Raw genomic sequence first — 12,134 nt, 5'->3', positions numbered from 1 at the left:
TTATTCTCCACAAGGAAGGCCAAGCCGCCTCTGTTGAAACTGAAAGGTACTTTTCTGGTGTAAACAGTCAGACGAGCTGAACCAGCATGAAAATACATATTTTTTATTCCTGTATTGTTATGCCAAGAAACTTCATCATGTAGAGAAGACTTAAGTGATTCAATAAGAGTTACAGCAGAATCTCCCAAGCCAAGGCACATGTCAGCCTGACACGCAGCCTGCAAGCAGCTCATTAGTTATGCAACATACAAGAGCAATGATGATGGACCAACATCTATTATTTACTCTGAAAGCTTAGTATCTAAGGAGAGACAAAAGCAGCACGCTAGCTCAGCCACCAAAACTTTGTCAGGAAATGAGAACCACATCTCAAATCATGACTCAGTGCGGTCTGAAATACTCAGCAGGCAAGTAGGATATGCAAGAGGCCGCTTCAACCACAATCAGCAGTGCTGATCACATTCACATACAATACAGGCCTTTTGGCTTATCAAGGTTCCCACGACTTGTTACTGTCGCAAAAATCATACAGATTCTTGCTTTCAGAAATGTAACTTTCTTTACAGGCAGCTGCTGTGCCAGTCCTTAGTTTTTTAGGCATCCCTTTGAAGTACTGGTGTGTTTTACAGCCAGAATTTATACCAAGCACTCTGCTATTCCAACATTTTACAGAGGAGTCCCCTTACAAAAAGAAAACCAGGTCTGCTTCCACTTCCAAACCTCAGCAAGTCAGAGACATCTGAATTTGTATTTCTGGGTTTCTAGAAGAATCTTTCTATCTATTTTCTCCCTCCCTCCTCTTCAGAAAAAGCTTAGGAAGGAAAGCATTACAAAGAGTATTTCAAACCCTAAAATTTCTAGGTTTTTGCCACTATCAATCAGAAGAATTTCAACATTTATTCTTCATCAGAAGTTCTCAGCAGCCATTTCGTTGAATCATAAAACAAATCAGGTTGAGCTGCAACTTCTCCGCTCAAATCAAGATCAACTATAGCAGGATGTCAGTCCCCCCAAAGATGGAGACTCCAAACCCTCTCAGGGCGACAGGTTCAAGTGTCTGACCACCCGTAACACAAAGACCAGTAACCAGCATTCAGACCTACCTGCACTCGCTTGCCTTAACACTCATTTACAGCACCTAAATGCTTCTCAGATTGCTCCATTAAATGGAATCTTATTGAGAATTGCCCACAGACTTTGGATCCAGATCACAATCCCAGCTCCTATCGCCATTAGGTAGAACATTCTGGAACAGTGATTTAGAAGGCTAGCAATGCAGAGTGAACTGCTCTCCCCTTGCAAAACACAGCCATCCAATCACATGTGTCCACTGGTCAAAGACACAACTTTGCTACAGCAGAATTACTGTGGGAGATGGAGAGGTCAGTAAAGTCACGTCTCTGACCAGTGGACACAGGTGCTATTGAAGATATGGGCTCTTTGCAGGCAGGGCTGCCTTCCCCCACTATGCTTCCACAGTCGTGGCCACTTATGGTAACAGACTTAAAAGGCTGTTTTCTCTGCATCCCACTGTGCTCTGACGCGGTTCCCTCCAATAACAATGGGGAACCCTGTTGTCATTACCATTGGACTGTGTTACCTCGGGGCATGAAGAACAGCCCAGCCATTTGTCAACAATTTGATGCTGGTGTTTTATCTCCTGTATGCAAAACCCCTACTTCAGATTACTGGAAGGACATCCAGACTTATCATCACCGCCACGCTGGACACCAGCTGCAGCAATGGTGCTGAATGCTGCCATCTCAAAGATGACCCAGCCACCGCTGTGGGACTGTTGGGTTCAGTTACAGTGGACTGTTGTTTGTATTTTAACTATGGAGGAAAGAATCAGTCATTAGCTCAGTGTGTTAATTCTAGTTTATATCTGCTTACAGAAATCACTCTGCTCGGTGTAAAATTAAGCCCAGGAGTGTGGATACAGAATGTGTTAAATATAGGGGTAGTTTGTCCTGTTACTTTTCTTTGTGTTTCAGTTTGCATTCTTGCTTGTTACAATGTGTTCAGAAGTGATCCAAGATTCTTTAAATCACGCCTTTTTCATTGGTAAAGAAGGGGGAGATGTGGGAGATGGAGAGGTCAGCATGGACTGGTCGGGTGTCAACTCTAATAATGAGGCTCTAGAAAGGAGACAGAAGGTCTGAATGAACAGCTGTGTTTCGTACCTAGGCATAAGACGAGCTCTCTGCTCTTTGTGGAGCTTGCTTGCTTTCTAGCCAATGGATTGTCAGTGGAAGTGAACTGAATGCACGTGTTAGAATGTAAAAGGCTTGTTAGAAGAATAAGTTGGGATACATGGGATGACTGGGATACAGAAGATGATGCAGATACACATCATGATCACGACCATCACAGCAGTAAGGAAATCTCCCTGTGTTGTGTTGCTAACTCGCGACAAATTACTAAATGAAGTTTTTTGGCTTTCAGCAATAGTTATTTCTACCTACTTCGACAAATGTAGGTTTCACCATACAAGGACAAAGACATACAGACAAAAGCAGATGGCACAACTGGATACACATAATGGTTCTCTTTAGTTTTCTGAGACTGAAGCTAGCTACATGCTGTCAGGTTCTAAGCAAAACAGATGTGAAATATGTCCACATCCCTCTCCTTTTTTATCCCCAGACCCAAGAACAGCTGCAGGTACGCTGCTTCAAGCAGAGCCCTGCAGAAGTCTTGCTTAGCAGCAACAGAGCTAGTTCAGGTTTCAAGGTCACAAACCTCAGGCATAACATGTAAACATAAACCGCGTAACAGGAGAAACTCACTTCTCTTTATTAAAAAAAAAAAAAGGAAATTGTGAAATTTGAAGAGTAGAAGGAAAATGCCTCCACAACAGGCAGTAACAGTTCACATTTGACTGCACGTCTTTTCATGCAAGCTGAACAGTAAAGATGCTTTAAACAAACTTGGATGTCTGAAGGAGAAAAAAAAAAACACAGAACATGAAGCTTTCTCTGTCATTAATGCAAAACATCAAGCCAAAATGTTGGGCCTTGTAGCTCCCTGAATTTCTCTTAGAAGTAGGATGACAATGAAGAGTTGCTAAGCCCCCACACCATTCTTTTGCACGCTATTTTACAACAGCTTGATTTTGTACTGAGCCAGTACAGCAACGTCAGTAATTTGCACGTACAACAACAACGTGAACGTTAAGATTTCCAGCTCAGAACCACAGAACTATCTAAGCTGGTAAACCCTTCAAGTCTGCCAAGCCCAACCACCAATCTGACCTACTGAGTCCTACAGCTAGACCACACCACTCAGTGCAGCTCTGAACCACACGCTAAACTACACTTGCTTCCTGCCTATTTCCTGTGATTTTTTTTTAAGTAGATGGCAATTCTTGCTAAGCAGCAGCATGACATTGCTGCAGACAGCCTCAGTGAGAGCCCCAGGCCAGGCACGGCCTGCAGGGGCAATGCTAGCAACGAGAGGCAAAGCATTTTAAACATACAAACCCAGCAACCTGTGTGCACGTTCGCATTTTATTTCCCATTATTACTTTGAAGATGAATAAAAACAGTTGGTTAATTGAAAGGAGACTTGGGACTTGGTAAATCACAACCCCCGCTCGCAGGATCCAACACCCAAGACAAGCCTCAATGGAAGATGAGCTCATGACTGCTAAGACAGGACCAACCCCCATGCATTCAGCAGCATTTTCTGCAGGGAAGCTGGCCTACGTGCAAAAGAACCCAGTGAAGAGTATTTACAAATCTTCCAAATCTATTGAAAAGTAAGAAATAAAAAGCCCCCAAACCCACCAACTCACCAAGAACACTGCAGACTCCAGCATCTGTTCAGGTTTCCTACCTTACAGCCCACAAGAAAGCCCTGCAAATTCGAAACTTCCTTTGCTAAAAACAAAAATTCACAGTACAGAGCTTGTTCAAAAACCCAAATAAAACAGATGCACTGATTTTTGTGGCCATTCAAGTGCATTAAACTTTAAAGCCCTTCACTGTTACGGTTGAGAGAAAAAAAAACACACCCAAAAGGGGCTCTCACGTTACATTTTAGCTGGCCCTTGGAAAAGAGCATGCATTAACAGTAGCAATGGGCACAATTCCTATCAAGCAGTTAAGAACGCATGCTTGTAAAGCATAATTTTGCTACAGATGCCTGATGAAATACAGAACCTACGCACCCAAATCACAGCAAAGATGGAAAGAGATCAGCATAGTGACGTTAGGCATTCTGCTACCTACTGCCCCATTGATTCTGAGAAACAATACACTGCAGCTGCATTAAACCCCACAGAAACACAATTGCGAGAGAAACACTGGCATGCTATTTTCACTTTCCTACAATTAATATCTAAGTACCTTATGTAATCTGCTGCAGTCAGAAATAAAAAGGCTCCCTTGTATTTGTCACACTCTGATGCGATGCAGGCGCTCTGCCTATCATCAGCCACCATAAAACTTACCCGAATCCCACAGTCTTTCAGGGCTTTCAAGACTGTCTACTTTAATCTGCTGAGCACAGAGGGAAGGACCCTCATTTCACACCAGACCAGAACGTTTTCACCATTTTGCCTCCATATTTATCTTGATTGCAGATTACCAAACCAGCCAACACAGCCAAGGCTGGTCAGGTTTTGTTTTTATAAATCATACAGCGTTAAGATTCTAGAGTTGCTGATTTCCTGTTAAAGGAAGTAACAGTTCTGGCAAAAGAATCCCCAAGGCAAAAATGTTCAGTGTTCCAATAGTGCAAGCTCTAACAGCCTTTGTTCTTCCCTTTGCTACATTCATTACTGCTTTCTTGCCTCTCCCCCTCTCCCTCTGACTCCTTCAGCTTTCTCTACAAGATGCAAATGCCAGCTCACATCTAAGAACACATTTGTTTTTCAGATGAGAAAAATATATATCTATAATAATAATAATAATAATAAAAGAATCCTATCCATTACCCACTGCTTTGAGTTAAAAGTGGCCATCGCTCGGGAGCCGAAGCACTGCTCATCTGGTTTCCTATTCTTATTTCATTACTGCACAAAATTATAATTCATGCAACTAATAACCCACTGGAGCTCCATCAGACCTCTGAAATGCATCTCTCCTCTTGGCTGCTCCACAATTCTCCCTGGGTTACAGCAGCCCGAGCAACACCATCCTTATTCTGCACGTTTTCCTACGCAGGATATATTAAGCACAGGCTTTTTAACACCGAAGACCTGAATTCAGAAACAAACATCGGGTTACTCACATACGGCCAAACAAGCAACCTTTGCACAAGCAGACAGCAAATTCTGGACGGGCACTGCTGTAATGCAGCTCCAACAGTTCGCTGCCATGTGGTCTGCAATTTACGATTGCCACTCAGAGGCCTATCCTTTATCACAGCGTTGTGAAAAAAGCGTGCATCCGGGTGTGAGACGTTGAGACGAAACAGCCCGTATTTAGCGCAGGTATCAGTACGCCTTTACAAACAATAGCTTTAATCCCATTAAACCTGGAGGTCAGTATTTCTTCACTCACACGCTTACACCGCTGTCCCCTCTCACCAATGTGCCAAGTGTGCCAGCAGGAAGCGGTGTCTGCCTTTCACACACACACACACACACACCACTGTCACACTCACACACACCCGTCTCACCTTTGTGAACCTTGACCTCTGAAAGGTGGGGGGAAAGGGGGGTTAATTTTGGCCAACGCTCAGTTACTGCCACAGACGGATTACCTCTGCAAATATGAAAGGGTTAAAGGCAGCCCCAATCAACAGGCCTACAAGGAGAGAAAAAAAAGAAAAGAAAGGAAAAGGAGAAACCAGTATGCCTTACAGCACCTTTGCAATGCTTTACGCACAATTCCACAACAACATTGCTTCCTTTTGGCCTTTCAGACCCCCCCGCCCCCCTCAGCATCCCCCCACCAGCATCCCCTCCAGAAGAAAACCACAAGACAGTGCCCTGCAAACAACACAGCATGCAAAGCGGCATTCTTCAGTTCGCAAGCACAGCTACAATTACAAATCATTCAATCCGTTTTATTTAGTTTAGTTCTAAAATAAGACTGCACAACCGGTGTCCCACCCTTGCAAAGCAAAAATATTTTAATAAGGGTCATAAATCTCAGCTCTTGCCCGTTCCTTAAGCATAAAAAAAAAAAAAGGCAGAAAAAGCCCGAGTCATCTCAGTTACTGCAAATATGTACATTTACATACAGAACCCTTTAGGACTACATAGCCACATACCAGTGCTGTGTGTCTAAGTGTGCATTCACATACTGTTTAGGGATGGTATCTTTCTGCAAGCTCCTCTGCTTTTGGCTGCCATGGAGGGAGGAAGCTATCCCCACTGTAGCAGCTCAGTGACTGCATTGTGTTCAGGAGCTGATCTGCCTCAAACCAGTTCCAGCCGGTTCTGGTCACCCTACATAAAAGCTATGGCAACCCTCGCGGAGCTGCCAACGCGTCCCTGGGAAGCGCAAGGCTCTGCTCGCCTCTGCGGGGCCGACGAGCCCCGGACCCCGTCCCGCCGCCCCCCCCTCGCTCCGTGCCCCCCGCTTTCCCCCCCCTACTTACCTCCCACCACCTGGCCGCGAGCCGCGTGCGTGCCTGGCCGCAGCTAACAAAAGAGCCCGCGCTCAGAACCCTCGCAGGATCTCTCTTGCGGCGCCAGGCAGGCTCGGCCGCAGCGGCGGGCACACGGCCGTGCCCGGGGGGAGCCGCGTCACCTCTGCCCTCGCGCCCAGGGCCGTGGGGCGGCCGCCCTCCCCTCTGCTCCCACATCTGGGGCCGCTCGGTGGCATTTTCCCTTCTCGGCGCGGCATGAACGGGCAGGGATTACCCACGCACGCACCTCCCTCCCCTCAAGAAATCCATTTCCGCAGCAGCCAGATGCCTGCAGAGCGGCTCCTCGGCCCCCTCCGAACGGCTGGGAGCCGGGCTGCCGACGCGGCCTTGTTACGTTTATTTATTCCCCCACCGCCACCTTTTTATCTCCCTCCCCCCCCACTCCCTTTTTGCCGCTCGGCCCTTCGAGGCTCCCGGCCGAGCACCCCGCGCCCTGCAGCCCCCACGGCCACGGGAGGCCGCGGCCCACCCCGCCAAGATGGCTGCTGCTGCTGCCCCAGCGCTGCCTGCGGCCCTCGGGGCCGAGGCCGTCAGCAGGGCCGCGTCGCCCCGCCGGGCCGCCCGAGGCAGCAGCGCCGTCTCGGCTGGGCTCTGGCTACTCACCCCGGGCTCTGCACACCCCGTAACTACCACCTTCGCTACGTGCCGAGCCCCATCTCGCCGCCGTGCTCTGCGCGAGGCTCGCTCTGTCCCTCCGGCCAGCTGCCAACCCGGCGACACCGCCGAGCCCCTCCGCAGCCGCACCTGTAACTAAGAGCCGAGGTCGGGCACGACCCGCGCTGCCTTCCCCTCCGGGAGAGCCGGGGGCCGCCACCTTCCCGCATCCCTCATCCCCACCCCGCGCCGGGGATCGCTGCCATCTTCTTCCGCCGCCTCGGCCCCGCGCGGCCCTCCCTCGGCCGCGGCCATCCCGCACGCGGATCGCACGGGGACCCCTCCCCGCGCACCGCCCTCCCCCCCCTCGAGCCGGGCCCGCTCGCCCCTCTGCGGCCCTTCGGAGCGTCGGGCGGCGAAAGGGAGGAGGAGAAGGGGGGGGGATGGGGAGGCGGCCGCCGGTGCCGCGCGGTGCGGAGCAGGCCGCGCTCCGCGGGGCCGGGAGGAGGCGACCCCCACCGCATGCAACCTCCGCCCCCGCGCACACACACCTGCTGCGGACCGGGCCCGGCCGGGCTCAGGCGGGCACGGCCGCGGTCAGCACCGCCTCGGCCGCCCGCCCGCCGCTGGGCCCGGCCAGGAGTCGGCGGAGCATAATGGCAGCGGCTCCGCGGGGCTGCGGGAGGCGGAGGGGGGTTGTGGGGGGGGGGCGCCGCGGCTCGCACCGGTGGGGGGAGACGCTCCGTGCGATTCCCTGCGGAGCGGCGCCGGGAGCGAGCCGGGGGCGGGGAGCGCTGCGCGGCCACAGCGATCCGCGGGCGGCGGGGAGCGGGGAGCGCCGGGCGGGTCGCGGCCTCGGCCGCAGCAACGACGGAGCCCGCCCCGAGCCCTCGCGTTAGGAGCGCCGGGATGCGCTCAGAGCCGCGGGGAAGCTGGCTGCTCGCTGCTCGCTACGTGACCCCGGCTGCCCTGCCTTCGTGCTGCGGGCGGCCCTTCGTTTTAAACGGGTTTTGTCTCGCTCGTTTTCACGAGTGAGGCCCCGCACGTAGCGGATGGCGGCTTTCATGCGGTGGATGTACGGCAGCCGTACCGAGTTCGTGGTGCGGCTTTCTTTTTACAGCCACCTGCTCTCGTTTGCAGCCTCCGCAGCACCGCATCCGCAGTGTTTGAATGGAACGGCGTTACTAAAGGCAAACGGATCTGCATTCCGTGATGACATCCAGCAAGGGCCTCTGTCCCGCACCATCCTGCGGCTGCCCCCTGGATCTGGGCTGCTGGACCTCCAACACCCGACTGTTTTCCCCCTGTTTAAGCAGGAAACTGTGTGGGAAGCTGCGGTCTGTTTCCCTGCGCTGGGTGTGTCAGGTTTGCTGGCATGGCAGTGTGTGTAGCTGCTGCTGCTTTTGCATCACAGCTAACACGTGGCATAGAGGTCCCTGTGCCTTTCGGACGGGCTTGTTTCTTCCCGACCACCTTTTTCTGGCATCCCCATGAGAAAACAAACAAACAGCCGGTCACCAAAAGCATTTAGCTCTCAAATAGTAAAGCTAAGGAGATTGGAAATACTGCTGTGAGCGGAGCTGGGCAGACCGCCCTTCTGCAGTGTCTTTTTCCTTCAGACACACGCGACATGAGATGGCTGCATTGCAGCTGTCCCTGCAGTGTCGCTGCTGCTCCGTGAGGCCCCGGATGATCTCAGCACATTCTGACCCCGGGTCCCTTTGGGGCAGCAGCTGTGTGTGATCCCTTCATCCTACCCCAGCCGTGGGTCTCTGTAGGACAGCCCTGGGCAGGCAATAGGGAGGGCTTTGGTTCCTACAGCCACCAAATTTCTGCCTCAAAGATCCCACCTGCATGTTTCCTTATCCCCATCCCCATGGCTGTGGCTGCGGGCGGTGGGAGCAGCCAGCACAGAGCAGCACCACCGTTATGCTCTGCCCTGGTTGGTTTGCCATCCCTGCAGATGTGGTGCTGTACCACCCTTCGAGCCCGTGGTGGAAGGAATTACCATTTCCTGACATTATTCTACTTCTGATGCTGCAGTGAATGCTGATTGCTGCGTAATTATTTCACTCCGTAAGGATGTTAAGGCTCTGGGAACGCAGCGCTGCAAAACCTGCTGCGGTATTTCCTCTTTCTGTACTGGAATCGAATATAAATAGCTTCAAACAACGCTTTTACTCCTCACAGCTCTGCTCTGCTGGGTCAAAAGATGACTTTACACAATCAGAAATCAATTTACGTTTCGTTTTTATGATGCCTTTTTCTCGCACTCCCCCAGTTTTTGTTGGTTGTCTTTATTCAATAACATTTCCCTCCAGACTGTGAAACATCCTTACGTTAACCAAGAAAGGGGTAGCATATAAATTCCATCTTTTCAGTCCTACATTTATTTTTGCTCTAATAGTTGTATCCACCCATCCATCAATTCAGTTGCTCTCGTAGGTTTTTCATCTTAAAATTTCCTGTTCTGTGTTCCTGACAGGAGCAAAGCAGAAGCCTGCATTCTCCTTCTGCAATACATTTGTGCAATGGTACCATTGTTCTTTAAGCATTACACTGAAACATTAAATATTAAGAAAAAAACAAAACCCAAACACCACCACCACGCTGACTCTGAACTTTGCTTTTTCAGATGCTTATATTGCTATTATTTACGTGTTTTCTTGGCAAAATAATTCAGTTTCCTTTATTGCTTATTAATGTGCGTCTCGTTTCTTGGACCAAAAACTCAAGGATTGCTTTTAGAAAAATGAGGTTTATTAAAAGAAAGTCAGTCGTAGGAGACAAGCAGGGATTTGGAAGGGAGAAAACCAGAGCCGCGCTGGAATACACCTGAACTAACACTCACCAGCTAATGACATAACGGGACCGCGTGTAAATGACCAAACAAAAGGCTAATGGGTTTTCCCGTGAGCGCCTGTTAGTTCGGTCCTTTCTGCTCGCTGCACCTTCCTGCGCTGGGACAGAAAGCCCTCCGTCAGCGATCTCCTCCAGGCACCGACCACCTGCGTGATTAACATCCGTATAACGAAGCTCATCAGCGGAGGACGTTGAAAAATGTCTGTTTTGTTCCCTGAACGCGCCATATGTACGGGGGTTTTTACTTCCCTTCTCCCGATATTTATTCAAGTACGCGAGGATTATTTCTGAATTATTCATCGTACAATATCTGATTAGGCTGTTGGCTGTGCAGGCTCCCACTGCTTAATGAATGAGCCATTAGCCCTTTGCAGATGGTGCTATCAGCAGCTATTTGAGCGCTGTGTGCTCACCTGCACGCGCCCGGAGGATGCAGCTCACTGCAACCGCAGCCGAGCGCCTGTGCTGCTCCATGCGCTCCTCAGGCAAAGCTTTTACTCTGCTCTTCCTGGTGCTGGATGCACCTTCTCTCGAGGCTGAAATCCTCCGTGCCGGGCAAGGAGGAGGAAGGGGGTGACTTTGCAACGCTGAAGTTTTGTTTTAAACAAACCACGGGTGCGTCAAAGCAGGGCAGCCTGCAGCCATCGCCTGGAGGTGGGTTAAGGAACGCTGCGGGTTTGCAGAGCGACACTGCAGGATGGCATTAACAGCTCAGCGGGTTTCTTGCACTGCCAGCAGCGAGCACAGGGCATGTCGTGCTGCACAGCTAGGGCTCCAGCAGTGCCCGCTGCCATATGCACACGGCTAGAGGGAAGGAGGGAGGTGGTTCAGTGCCTGGTGAGCATCCTGCACCCCACAGCACCTGACCACAAGCAGTGTGAAACACTCCTGTGGTGGGGGAACGCGTCTGCCTGTGTAATGTCCCCACGTGGCCTCTGCCATTGGGTGTAAAGGGGCAGAAGGTGCAGCCAGCTCTAGAACCAGGGGAGGGGAAGAGCAAGCACAGCTCCAGCCACGAGCACTTTGACACCCAGGGCACCCACACCGCTCGCTTTATCAGCCTGCTGTGCCCCGGATCAGCTCCCCTGCTTTGTGCACAAGGCGGGCAGTGGGGCCCCGCTGTGTTTCACACAAAGGAACAGGCAGGCACACTTATCTCTCTGCAGGGACCCCAGGTGACAACGCGGCCCTGTGGGACGCTGCGGGGCCCTTGGCGCAGCAGGACGGCCGATAGCGCTGCTGGGACATCCATCGCTGTCAGCAAGGACAATGCCAGGTCCAGCCACACCTGCCACGGCCCTGACAACGTTGTGCTTAATGTCAGCCTGTGCAGGGAGATTAGGAGAGGGCCGTGGGTCTGCATGCATTGTCTGCAGGGCTAATCCACCGCCGCAGGTCCAGAGCAGCTTTGTCCCTTTGCTCTCAGAGCAGCCCAAGCTGCTGCGGTTCCCCAGCGCTGCCTTCTCGCCCTCAGGTGTCCACATGGGACCTGGCCCCTAAAAACACCTCAAAGACTGGATAGCTTTGTTCCTGAATTGTTCGTTGTGGCTTCCTTCATGACAAGAAGTGCCATTTGTTCCTTCCGAGCTGCTGTGCTGCGTTCTTGGGCAGCCTTACCCGCAGCATTTGTACATCCACAGGAGGTACAACAGTCAGCGTCATGGGCAGCAAACTGCACTGCTGAGCTGGAGAGGGGAGCACAGCCTGCAGGCAGCCGGGCTTGGGAAATGGGGGCTGGCAGCAGGCTCTGTGAGGGCAGAGCCTGAGGATGGAACAGGCACATTAAAAGCAAAGAGCTCTTAATGTGGAAGAGAAAATAACCTTGTGCCCTTACTGCTACCTGCCTGTCCACCAGGGATGGGTGGGAATTATTCTGTTGGTGAGTTACTGAGTTGTGATAACAATAGAGCAATAAACAGCAAAACCCGATTTAAGCCCCGCGTGGTCTGTCAGACCAACAGGTCCGCATGCTTCGGTGTAATCTCTGCAAGCAGAGAAATTGGTTGGACCCCCGCTGAAAGCCTTTCTGTGCCACCCTTCTGTGGGAACAATGCAAATAATTACACAGGCCCGGT

General features: G+C 51.3%; 1 protein-coding gene across 9 annotated transcripts in view; it reads right to left on the bottom strand.

Moving 5' to 3' along the window:
• The window catches only part of ZNF532 (zinc finger protein 532), a 38,876-nt gene extending 30,988 nt beyond the window's left edge, over nucleotides 1-7,888 (bottom strand). The window contains exons 1-2 of one of the 9 annotated variants that reach the window (XM_072359477.1): nucleotides 7,207-7,544; nucleotides 5,626-5,753 (exon numbers count right to left, since the gene is read on the bottom strand). The gene's annotated coding sequence lies outside the window, so the exon portion shown is untranslated. Of the gene's footprint in view, nucleotides 1-5,625; nucleotides 5,754-6,222; nucleotides 6,495-6,552; nucleotides 6,963-7,206; nucleotides 7,545-7,748 lie in introns of those variants that run through there. The other 8 variants (XM_072359480.1, XM_072359478.1, XM_072359486.1 and 5 more) reach the window with 8 other exon arrangements.
• Between the last annotated feature and the right edge of the window lie 4,246 nt (nucleotides 7,889-12,134).

Source organism: Excalfactoria chinensis, chromosome Z (genome assembly GCF_039878825.1).
Source record: "Excalfactoria chinensis isolate bCotChi1 chromosome Z, bCotChi1.hap2, whole genome shotgun sequence".
NCBI classification, from domain to species: domain Eukaryota; kingdom Metazoa; phylum Chordata; class Aves; order Galliformes; family Phasianidae; genus Excalfactoria; species Excalfactoria chinensis.
The sequence above is the reverse complement of the archived record's forward strand: the minus strand, read 5'-3'. Positions and strand labels throughout refer to the sequence as shown.